A 12,058-nucleotide genomic window follows, 5' to 3' on the forward strand; every position below is an offset into this window, starting at 1 on the left:
CTGATCTTCATCAGATCAGAGCCACAGAAACAACAGTGATTGTGTAAAGCTGTCAAATCTTTGCATCACAAGAAATAACAAACTCCCATTGTGTGCTTTATGCATGATATTTATTGGCATATTTCAAGACAGTATGTACACCATTTGACATGTAAGCAGTAAGGATGTTGACTGTAAGTGAGGCGTGATCTAAGCTTGTTTTTTTCTCAGCTGTCAGACAATTTTAGATTTATATCAAACTCAGCGCTCGCCAACATTTGTGTCTCCAGTATTGAAAGTGGCCGTTTTGTTAACTGTGTTTAAACACACAGCCTGCACATCTGAAGACAGAGTTAGAGCTCAGTGTTTTTAAATGTTTACTTCTGATTCTAATGCAGAACCTACAATGGTGTGCTGCTTTAGCTTTCTCATGTTGTGTGGCTGGATTAAGGAGAGCAGCGCTAAATAGGTGGATATCGACTGAAAGATCTGGAAGCTGTGAGATCTGAGCGTCTGTCCCGGGTGACTCAGGCTGCAGGCTTCACTGGGCGTGAGAAAGAGCTCCTGCACCCTGACCGAAGCCAAAGCCCTTGGGACAAAGTTCTTTGCATAAGCAACCTGTCAATGAAATGACACAGAATAAGAAATGTTTAAAGTACAGTTTTACCTTAACTCACAGAAACATACATTTAAAATGGATAAGAACATGTAGGAAAATAGAGGCAGACCAGAGCTGTTTAGATGCTCTACAGATGTTTATTTAATGTAATGATAATATAATGTTAAAAACATTCTATATATGTACCTGCTACATCGAACAAAGCTGACCGATAAGCAACAGAGAAGACAAGAAAAGAGGTGCCTTTAATTTCCTTCTTTAACCCCTGTTGTCCTCATCTATGGGCACCAAAAACTATTGTTTCCTGTCTGAAAAAAAATCCAAAATTCAGCAAAAAAAATCCTCAATTTTCTGAAAATTTGCAAAACCTCCAGGAAGAAAATTCCAATAATTCCTTAAAAGTTTCCCTAAAAATCCCCCCAATTTGGCAAGAAAATTCTTGTAAATATTTTCAAAGAATTTGTAAAAATATCAAAAAAAATCCTAAAAATATCTAAAGTGATTCCATACATATCAGTAAAACTTCTAATATTTTCTCTGAGAACATTCACAAAAAATCTTTTATGTGAATGCTCTTAAGAAACATTTTTAACATTTTTTTTTCCCAACAAAAATGTTCAAAAATTTCCCAAAAATGTTGAAAATGTGAACATCAGAAGTTTCACTGTGAAAATATATTTTCTTTCCACATTTTATTGGAATAATCAACCTACAACATCAAAGAAAAATATCCAAATGGCAAAAGGTGAGAAGCTGATGACCGACTGAACCTCTGAAGTAAATCAGAATAAATATTTCGACTCTATGTGACTCAACCAGGTGAGGTCAGAAAAAACATCATACATCTAATACTGCATATATCTAACTTTTAACCCTCTGTCTTATTCTTGATTTTTAAACTGCCTAGTTCCATGTTTGACATGCGTGCTAACCTAGCTTCTAGCTAAGAGACTGCAGATGGAAATTAGCTTAAAGCTAACTCTGGTGCAACACATCAAATGGCAACATTTATGTTTAATATTGTACATGGTTCCTTTTTAAATAAGCTAATTAGTAATAACAATAATAACTAATTGTGCATTTAACACACTATAATTTTACTATTTATATTTATGTCTGCGTCTATATAATAAAGTTATTAGTATTATTAGTGAAGACATTGTTTTTATACGAGTACTGCAGCTTTTCATTACTTCAGTTGTCACTTAATATGATGATTAATTTTCTCAATAAACTGACTAATTATTCGGGCTATAAAAGCTCTGAAACTGCCAAACTACACCTGTACATGTTCTTAAATCCCAGTGGGATGTTTCAGAACCATCATTTATTCACTTCACTATCTTACAAAAACCCCCAAAAATATATCAGAGCCTTACATTTAAAGAGTCTAAAGTGGGGAATTTTTTGTATTTTTCTTGAAAAAAAAAAAAAAAAGACTTAAGTTGGAGTTGGCTATTCAGATGTTCTACCCATTACCTAACTAACTATCAGATGTTCTACCATTACCTAACTAATTTACCCACTAATTATTACTGATTATTATTATTGTTATGTTGCTGATTGATGTACGTTTGTCTGTCCGCCTTGGCTTGATAACTTTTTTCTTCAGCTTGAGTTTAGGATTTCTACTAAACAGGCCTGGAGGATTGCAGATGGTTAAGATTGTGTGTTAGAGGACAAATAGGATACAAATGACATTTTAAGGTGAGTGTCAGGCAATTTTCAAGTAAAATCTACTAAAGCAATGAACTTGACAACATTTTTAGTTGTGATACTCGCGTACAGAGTTAAGGCTTCACCTGCTGATATTGTTCTCATATTAAGCAATGAAGTTTGTGAGAGTTTAATTTGACATATCTTCAGATTCAGAAAGCTTTATTTGTCCCCAGGGGGCAATTATAAATATCTGCTCAGCTACAGAGGACTTTTCATGTTTTCATCATTGTGATCCTACTACAAATCTACCGTTGAGGACTTATCTGTTGGAATTGATACAAAAGAACAACTGATTAAATTACGGGGGTGTTTCTGAGTCCCATCAATTCCCTCCGACTGCTACATATTTAGGTCACGTGATTCAGTATTTGTGCACATGCATGACACACGCCTGTGTTCAGCACAAGATCGTTTAGTTTGTGGGTACATCTATATTAAATGGAGAAATTCTATAGTGCCGTGATTTCTGCTGTTAATTTTTTCGAGATTCATTCGTCAGAAATGATCCAACGACCGAGCGGCTGTTGCTTTTCTGGTTTCGGTTGTAGCTGATGTACACAACCTTTACAGTAGATCTCTCCGTCTCTGTCAGCGAGGGTTGTCGACTCGAGTCCTTTGCCACATTTGGCACAGCGAAAGCAGCCCTTATGCCATGACTGATGAGAGAGAGGCAGAATTTGTTTGAGCAGACTGCTAAAACTAAATAAAACCTGCTTTACAGTGTATAACAAACAGTTTCTCACATTGCCTCCGCCGACAACCTTCTCGGCTGCGTACACGGTTTTTCACATCGAGGACACACATCTGAGCCTCCTGGCGTCTTGGCAAACTTGGAGGCATTGCGGTTGTTTGTAGGGCGATGTGGAGCATGTCTGTGGAAAAAAGTGTTGTTTTTATATGGCGGTAAGATAAAAGCAACTGAAGGTCACAGAATAAACTAAGAAAGATCGAAACTTTGCTTTCGTTTACGGATGTAATTTTTTACAAGTTCCTTCCAGAAACTTGTAAAAAAATGTGCTCTTACTATATGAAATGCTAATTTTAAACACAAGTGAACTATTCTTCTTCATTCAGTCCCTCCAGGAATTCGCGATGTTGCGATCGCGTGAATTCAACCAATCTCCGCGAATTTTGCACGACCTCGCAATTTTGTCCAACACCGCAACTTTTCCACAATTTTGACCCGCCTCCCATGAGTTCCACCAATCACAACAGTCCCCAGCGCAAAGTAATGCAGGTAGGTCACCAAATTCACTTCCTTGTTTTTGGTTTGAAGATGCAGACATGTCCCATTCTAATGTCTCTCATTTACCAACAAAAATTACTGCTGAAGACTGTGCAAAACAATTAATTCCCTGATGTTCTTCACCAAAGCAGAAGTAAACAGTTTTACACCCATGCAATATTGTGGTGGAAAACAAAAAAACAAACAAAAAATCATTGATTGATAAACGCTTTTCTATGACTAACATATCAGGAGAATGGCTGAAACGAGCGGCTCACACACCAGACAGATCACCGTGATGGAAACTGTTCCATCCAGATCTGTTGGAGCTCTGACAGAATGAAGGTAAATTAGATTAATTATCTACCAAGGAACACGGCGGAGATATTGACGATCGGCGTATGTGAATCATTCCTCTGGTAAAACAGACCAGCTGATTTGGATGAAATTTCAGGGAAGGTCAGAAATGACACAAGGACCAAGTGATTAGATTTTGACAGTGATGCAGCTTATAGTCTGGATCACGGATTTGTTAAGGATTTCCCATTGCAATAGCGGCACGGTAACCATGACACAAATAAACACTACCTCAGCGGCCTGTTGTCGATCACATCATTGTGATCCTACTACAAATCCATCCTAATGTGGACGTATCGGAAATGATACAAGGGACAAATGATTAAATTGTGGGGGTGTTTCTGAGTCCCATCAATTCCCACCACCCGCTACATATTTAGGTCACGCGATTCGATATCCGTACATAACGTACACATGCATCTACCAACCACTTCATGTTAAACCAATGGCTGCTGCTAATTTCCCACCATGGTATGCCAGCTTTGTGTAGATGGGTTGGAGCGTTAATGAATTAGATTAGGAATAAATATTGTCTATTAAAATGCTGAAACACGTTCTAAAAGCTGAAAAAAAATTGCAACTTATTAGCAACTGTCTCCGTCTCTTGAAATTTCACAGCAGCAAATATGTTTAAAACATCGCAACTTACATCGCAATTTTTTAGAAAAGCTGCTGCAAATTCTGGCATTTTAGGACGCAACGACCTCAAAAAATGCCCACGAATCCTGGAGGGACTGTTCATTCTGCGAGCTAAATGAACGCTATTCCTAGGAGTTAAAATAACTGGAGGACGTGATGCCTCGCTCACTCTTCAGGCTTGATTCCAAGTCCTTCTCCTGTGTCCATGCTCAGGACGCCGGCTCCTCCTCCGAAGCCGTAGCCTTTTGGCCCGTATTTCTTGCCGTAGCACGATTTGCAGTAGATCTCGTCCACGTGAACGGCCACTGTTGTGCTGTCTAAGTTCTTCTTGCAGACCACTAGCAAGAGAATGGTGGTAGAAAAGGTCACTTGAGATCTCAAACTTTAACAGCCAACAAGCTCATCTCATGACACGACCACAAACTATGTGTGACATTTTAATTCCCCGGCGGAAAGAAACTATGCGGTGGGAGACCGGAGCTGCTGGCAGTGAAATTCAATTCAATTCAATTCAATTCAATTTTATTTATATAGCGTCAATTACAGTCAAATCGTCTCAAGACGCTTTACAGAACCCATATGCCTGACCCCCAGAGCAAGCCCAAAGGCGACAGTGGCAAGGAAAAACACCCTTTTAACAGGGAAGAAACCTCGAGCAGAACCCGGCTCTAAATAGGGGGGACCCATCTGCCTGCTGGCCGGGCGGGTTGAGAAGGACAGAAGAGGGCAAGGGGGAGGGATGGGAGAAGAGGGAGGGGTGAGAAAGCAAGGAAAACACAACACACATTTGGATACATGCATGACAGGATATGTGACACAGACAAAGTATAAGCTAACATTGAAAACTGACTCATAGTTTACTCTTATGATGTACGGCTCTGACATTAAACATACTCCTTATATAGCTAGCAGTAAAATTCAAACAGTATGTAAGTTAGCATAACAGTATATTGAAGGCGATGCAGAGTTGACTCGTGGAAAAAGGGAATCGGAAGCAGAGGGCTGGTGGAAGGTCAGTAGCAGCATCCCACAGTGGACATGATGGAGACTGGACCAGCTGGTGGAACATCGACCGCAGATCTGAAGCATCCAGCTCTGGGACCAGGGACACTCGGAGAAATAGCACAGGGGAAACAGAGTGAATGTACTGCAATAACGGTATACATATTAAATGTAAAGGTAGATAGAGAAGGGCTCAGTGCGTCAAGAAAAGTCCCCCAGCAGCCTAGGCCTATAGCAGCATGACTAGGGGCAGAACGAAGGGACGTCCAAGAAGGAGTCAGCTGTACAATGAAGACACAAGCCGAACCTCTGTGGGTCACCCAGTCAGCCCCAACTATAAGATTTGTCAAAAAGGAACGCTTTAAGCCTGGTCTTAAAAATAGAGAGGGTGTCTGCCTCCCGAACCCAAACTGGGAGCAGGTTCCACAGGAGAGGCGCCTGATAACTGAAGGCTCTGCCTCCCATTCTACTTTTAGAAATTCTAGGAACAACAAGTAAGCCTGCAGTTTGAGAGCGAAGAGTTCTACTAGGATAATAAGGTACTATCAGATCTTTAAGATATGATGGAGATTGGTTATTAAGAGCTTTATATGTCAGAAGAAGGATTTTAAATTCTATTCTGGATTTAACAGGAAGCCAGTGAAGAGAAGCAAGTATAGGGGAAATATGATCTCTTTTGCTAACTCCTGTCAGTACTCTCGCAGCAGCGTTTTGGATCAACTGTAGATGTTTGAGAGAGCTATTTGGACAACCCGATAATAAGGAATTGCAATAGTCAAGCCTGGAAGTAACAAAAGCATGAACTAATTTTTCTGCATCACTCTGAGACAGAATGTTCCTGATTTTTACAATATTACGCAGGTGAAAAAAGGAAGTCCTACAGACTTGCTTTATGTGTGAGTTAAAGGACATGTCCTGGTCAAAAATAACTCCAAGATTCCTCACAGTAGTACTGGAGGCCAATGTGATGCCATCCAGAGTAACTATTTGCTTTGAAAGCGAGTTTCTAAGATGTTTGGGGCCAAATACAATGACTTCAGTTTTGTCTGAATTTAGCAGTAGGAAGTTAAAAGTCATCCAGGTTTTAATGTCCTTAAGACAATCTTGCAGTCTAGCTAACTGATCAGTTTCATCTGGCTTCATAGATAAATACAATTGTGTGTCATCTGCATAACAATGGAAGTTAATACAATGCTTCCTAATAATATTGCCTAAAGGAAGCATGTATAATGTGAAAAGTATCGGTCCTAAGACAGAACCCTGAGGAACTCCGTGATTAACTTTAGTATGCTCAGAAGAGTTATTGTTGACATGCACAAACTGGAACCTATCTGATAAGTAGGATTTAAACCAATCCAGTGCTGTCCCTTTAATGCCAATTGAATATTCTAGACGCTGTAATAAAATTTTGTGGTCGATTGTGTCAAACGCTGCACTAAGATCTAACAAAACAAGTATAGAGACTAGTCCATTATCTGATGCTATGAGAAGGTCATTAGTAACTTTCACTAGAGCTGTTTCTGTGCTATGATGCACTCTGAAGCCTGACTGAAACATTTCAAACAAATTATTCCTTTGTAGGTGTTCACACAATTGATTTGCAACTGTTCTTTCCAGAATTTTAGAGAGAAATGGTAGGTTGGATATCGGTCTATAGTTAGCTAACACATCTGGATCTAAAGTGGGCTTTTTAAGCAAAGGTTTGATGACAGCAACCTTAAAAGCCTGTGGTACATAGCCTGTTACTAGAGAGAGATTAATCAGATCTAACATTGAAGAATTAATTAAAGGTAAAATCTCCTTGAAGAGTCTAGTTGGGATAGGATCTAAAAGACATGTTGATGGTTTGGATGTAGAAACTGTTGAAATTAGTTCAGAGAGACATATAGGAGTGAAGAATTCTAAAGATTCATCAGGTCTAACAGCCGATTCAAAAGCATCTGTGACATTTGTAGGAAGGGCCAGATTAATTTTATCTCTAATCATAACTATTTTCTGTGTAAAGAAGCTCATGAAGTCGTTACTGGTTAAAGCTAAAGGAATACAAGGTTCAACAGAGCTCTGACTCTTTGTCAGCCTGGCTACAGTGCTAAAGAGAAACCTAGGGTTGTTCTTGTTCTCATCTATTAAAGATGAATAATAAGTTGTCCTGGCATTATGAAGAGCTTTTTTATAGATTACTAGACTATTTTTCCAAGCCACATACACTACCTCTGAATTAGTGGAATACCACTTTCTTTCCAGCTTTCGGGATGCCTGCTTTAAAGTCCGCAGCTGGAATTATACCAAGGAGCAAGTCTTCTCTGAGATATAACTTTCTTTTTTACAGGTGCAACACTATCAAGAGTTGTACGCAGTGAGGCTGAAGCATTATTAACATAATAATCCACTTCTGTGGGGGTAAAATAATAATATTTGCCTTCTGATTTATCAGTAAATGTTGCTGAAGTAAACAGTGAGGGTATTATTTCCTTAAATTTAGATACTGAATTGTCAGACAAACACCTACTGTAATGATATTTGTTCTCAGCTGCTAAACAATCCTTTACTTTAAATTGAAATGTTATCATAAAATGGTCAGAAAGAAGAGGGTTCTGGGGAAATACTGTTAACTCTTCAATTTCTAAGCCATAAGTCAGGACAAGGTCAAGAGTGTGATTAAAACGATGAGTTGGTTTATTTACATGTTGAGTCTAATAATGAATTAAAAGCTGTTGTAAGGCTGTCACTGTCTACGTCAACATGAATGTTAAAGTCACCCACAATAATAACTTTGTCTGAACTGAGCACTAATTCAGATAAAAAGTCTGAGAATTGAGATAAAAACTCAGAATAAGGAGCAGGAGGACGATATATAACAACAAATAAAACTGGTTTCTGAGCTTTCAAATTTGGATGAGAGAGACTAAGAGTGAGATTTTCAAATGAGCTGTAATCAGGTTTAGGCCTCTGGTTCAATTTTAAACTAGAATGGTAGATTGCTGCTACTCCTCCTCCTCGGCCTGTGATTCGAGGAATATGACAGTTAATATGACTAGGGGGAGTTGATTCGTTTAGGCTAACAAATTCTTCCTGCTGCAACCAGGTTTCAGTCAAACAGAACAAATCAATCTGGTGATCAGTTATCAACTCATTTACTAGCAGAGATTTAGACAAGAGAGATCTAATATTTAACAGACCACATTTAATTTTCCTGTCTCTTTGCTCTGTTGAAATAGAGGTATTAATTTTTATTAAATTTTTGTGGTTACTATTTCTTTTGTATATTTTTGATTTGATTAATTTATTGAATTTTGGTGGTCGGGGGACAGACACAGTCTCAATAAAATTAACTGAATTAACTGAATTACTGGAGGGTGACAGCTGTGAGGAAACTGCAGAGAGGTGTGTAAGACTACAGCTCTGCATCCTGGTCTTAACTCTGGGTTGTCATGCTTTAGGAGTACTAATAAAATCAGCCATATTCCTAGAAATGAGAGCTGCACCAGCCAAAGTGGGATGGATGCCGTCTCTCCTAATCAGACCAGGTTTTCCCCAAAAGAGCTCCAATTATCAATAAAGCCCACGTCGTTTGATGGACACCACATAGACAACCAGCGGCGAAACGACGACATGCGGCTAAACATGTCATCGCTGGTCAGATCAGGCAAGGGTCCAGAGAAAACTACGGAGTCCGACATGGTTTTGGCGAAAGTACACACCGATGCCACGCTAATTTTGGTGACCTCCGATTGGCGTAACCGGGTGTCGTTACCGCCGACGTGAATAACAATCTTACTATATTTACGATTATCTTTAGCCAGCAGTTTCAAATTTGCTTCTATGTCGCCCGCTCTGGCCCCTGGGAGGCATTTAACTATGGTCGCTGGTGTCGCTAGCTTCACGTTTCTGACTATGGAGCTGCCAATGATCAGAGTTGGTTTCTCAGCGCGTGTGTCGCTGAGCGGGGAAAAACGATTAGAAACATGAAGCGGTTTGTGGTGAGCCGGGACAGCAGGCTTGAGTTTAGGACTGTTTTTCCTACGAACTGTCACCCATCCACCCGGCTGTTCGGGCGCTGCTAAGGGACGGCTAACAGATGCTACACAAGCTAAGCTATTGCGGTCCGCACCGGCTAAGGGGGCCTGGCTAGCTGCTAGCGGGTTATTTTCCATGGTGCGGAGCCGCGATTCCAATTCGGAGAGCCTCGCCTCCAGAACTACAAAAAGGCTGCACTTATTACATATATCGTTATCACTAAAGGAGGCAGAGGAATAACTAAACATGTGGCACACTGAGCAGGAGAAAGAGAGAGAGGGAGAGGGAGAGGAAGAAGCAGAAGCCATGCTAACACCACAACACAGTGCTGAAACAGGAACAGGAAATGACGCAATACGCTCACCGTAACGTCAGACGTCCAGGGAAGCAGAGGAAATGAAAGGCGTTCTCCAAATTGGCTCTGGAGGAGTGGCGGCACTGGCTGGAGGGGGCAGAACAGCCGTTCCTGGTGTGGACCGACCACAAAAACCTCCAGTACCTTCGGTCAGCAAAACGGTTAAACCCTCGGCAAGCCAGGTGGGCTCTGTTTTTTGATAGGTTCTGTTTCACCCTTTCTTATCGTCCCGGAACCAGAAATGCTAAACCTGATGCCCTGTCGCGCATCTACTCTAAAGAGAACGCACCTGAAGATCCTGAACCAATCCTGTCCCCCTGTCACCTGGCTTGCCTAACCTGGGATATCGAAGCTACTGTCCGCAGAGCCCAGCAAAACCAGGTTTTCCCTGAGAGCGGTCCCCAGGAACGCTGTTCGTCCCGGAGACCGCCCGCCCGGACGTACTCCGTTGGTGCCACTCCAGCCAGTTATCGTGCCACCCAGGGGTGTCCAGGACGCTGGCGGTTCTCCGCCGGCGGTTCTGGTGGCCTTCCATGAACCACGATTGCCGTGAGTTCGTTTCAGCCTGCTCCGTCTGTGCACAAAACAAAACCCCCAACCAACCAGCCTCCGGTTTCCTGCAACCCCTTCCAATCCCACGCCGACCTTGGTCCCATATCTCCCTGGATTTCGTCACCGGTCTACCCCCATCTCAAGGTATGACAACCATCCTCTCAATAATTGATCGGTTCTCAAAGTTTGCACATTTCATTGCCCTATCTAAACTCCCCTCAGCCCGCGAGACCGCCGACCTGCTGGTGGCCCACGTGTTCCGAGCCCATGGCATCCCCATAGACATCGTCTCGGACCGTGGGCCCCAGTTTACTTCGCAGGTCTGGCGGTCCTTCTGTACAGCACTTGGGGCCAAGGTCAGCCTATCTTCCGGCTTTCACCCACAGACCAACGGCCAGACGGAGCGGCTGAATCAGGAAATGGAGGCCACCCTCCGCTGCCTGGCTTCAAAGAACCCCAGCTCCTGGAACTCAAAACTCCCCTGGGTGGAGTACGCACATAACACCTTGCCCTGCTCCTCCACCGGGCTGTCACCCTTTCACTGCGCCTACGGCTACCCCCCGCCTCTCTTCCCGGACCGGGAGAGAGAGATCGAGGTTCCATCTGTAGAGGCGCACCTTCGCCGGTGCGCCCGCACCTGGCGCCAGGCCCGCGCCGCCCTCCTCCGTGCCTCCCGTAAGAACCAAGACCAGGCGAATCGCCATCGTTCCGAGGCACCCATCTACACCCCGGGCCAGAAGGTCTGGCTTCGGGCCAAGGATCTTCCCCTCCGTGTCCCCTCCAAGAAACTGGCTCCCCGCTTCATTGGTCCCTTCCCCGTCGACAAATCATCAATCCATCTGCCGTTCGGCCCGGAAGAGCGGTGCTGGGTTCCCAGTAGCCGGATTCTGGATCCCTCCCTCATCGCCGACTTCCACCGGAACCACCCTGACCGGCTTCGTGGGGCGCCGGGAGGCGCCCGTTGAGGGGGGGGTACTGTCAGGGCCCTCTCCTCACCCCTCCCCACCTGGCATCCCAAACTAACCCCCTCCCTATGTGTCTCCTGTCTCCCATCCGTCCCTCTTCCTCTGCTTTCCCTCAGCACGACACCTGAGTGGAGTTCGGCTTCGCAGCCGTCTCCACTCAGGTAATCAAGCTCCTCCATGAGTCCCGGGCAGCTGGAAGAAATCACCCTGATTACCCACCTCACAATAAGTACCGGCTCAACACTCCACACCCTGCCAGACTGTTGAAATAGACTTCGCTGTCAGTTCTCTCTCTAGCCTCCAGAAAGTTCATTAAGAATTTTGACGTTTCTAACGTGCACCTCTCTTACCCTCTTCCAGACCCAGCTGCCCAGAGACCCCCCCACCTGGAACCCTCACTGGAACCCCCCTGAGCCATTCGGCACCGGTCCCCTCCCCACTTGGATCCCCCATTCCGCCTGGACCCCTTCCTTGAGCCCCCAACCCGCTTCCCTCCTGGCTGCTGAAGCCGCAGCAGACAACCGGCTCTCCCTGCCTCCCGGAGCCCCCTCCCGGAACATCACCGGCGAGACGTCGTCTCTGCTCGGCCAATCCGACACCTCGGCCCCCCCGGATCGTCAGAGTGCTAC

At 43.4% G+C, this 12,058-nt stretch overlaps 1 pseudogene; it reads right to left on the reverse strand.

Moving 5' to 3' along the window:
• Positions 1-520: 520 nt before the first annotated feature.
• On the reverse strand, positions 521-10,447 carry LOC127537243 (cysteine and glycine-rich protein 1-like; annotated as a pseudogene).
• Between the last annotated feature and the right edge of the window lie 1,611 nt (positions 10,448-12,058).

Source organism: Acanthochromis polyacanthus, chromosome 14 (assembly GCF_021347895.1).
Source record: "Acanthochromis polyacanthus isolate Apoly-LR-REF ecotype Palm Island chromosome 14, KAUST_Apoly_ChrSc, whole genome shotgun sequence".
NCBI lineage: Eukaryota > Metazoa > Chordata > Actinopteri > Pomacentridae > Acanthochromis > Acanthochromis polyacanthus.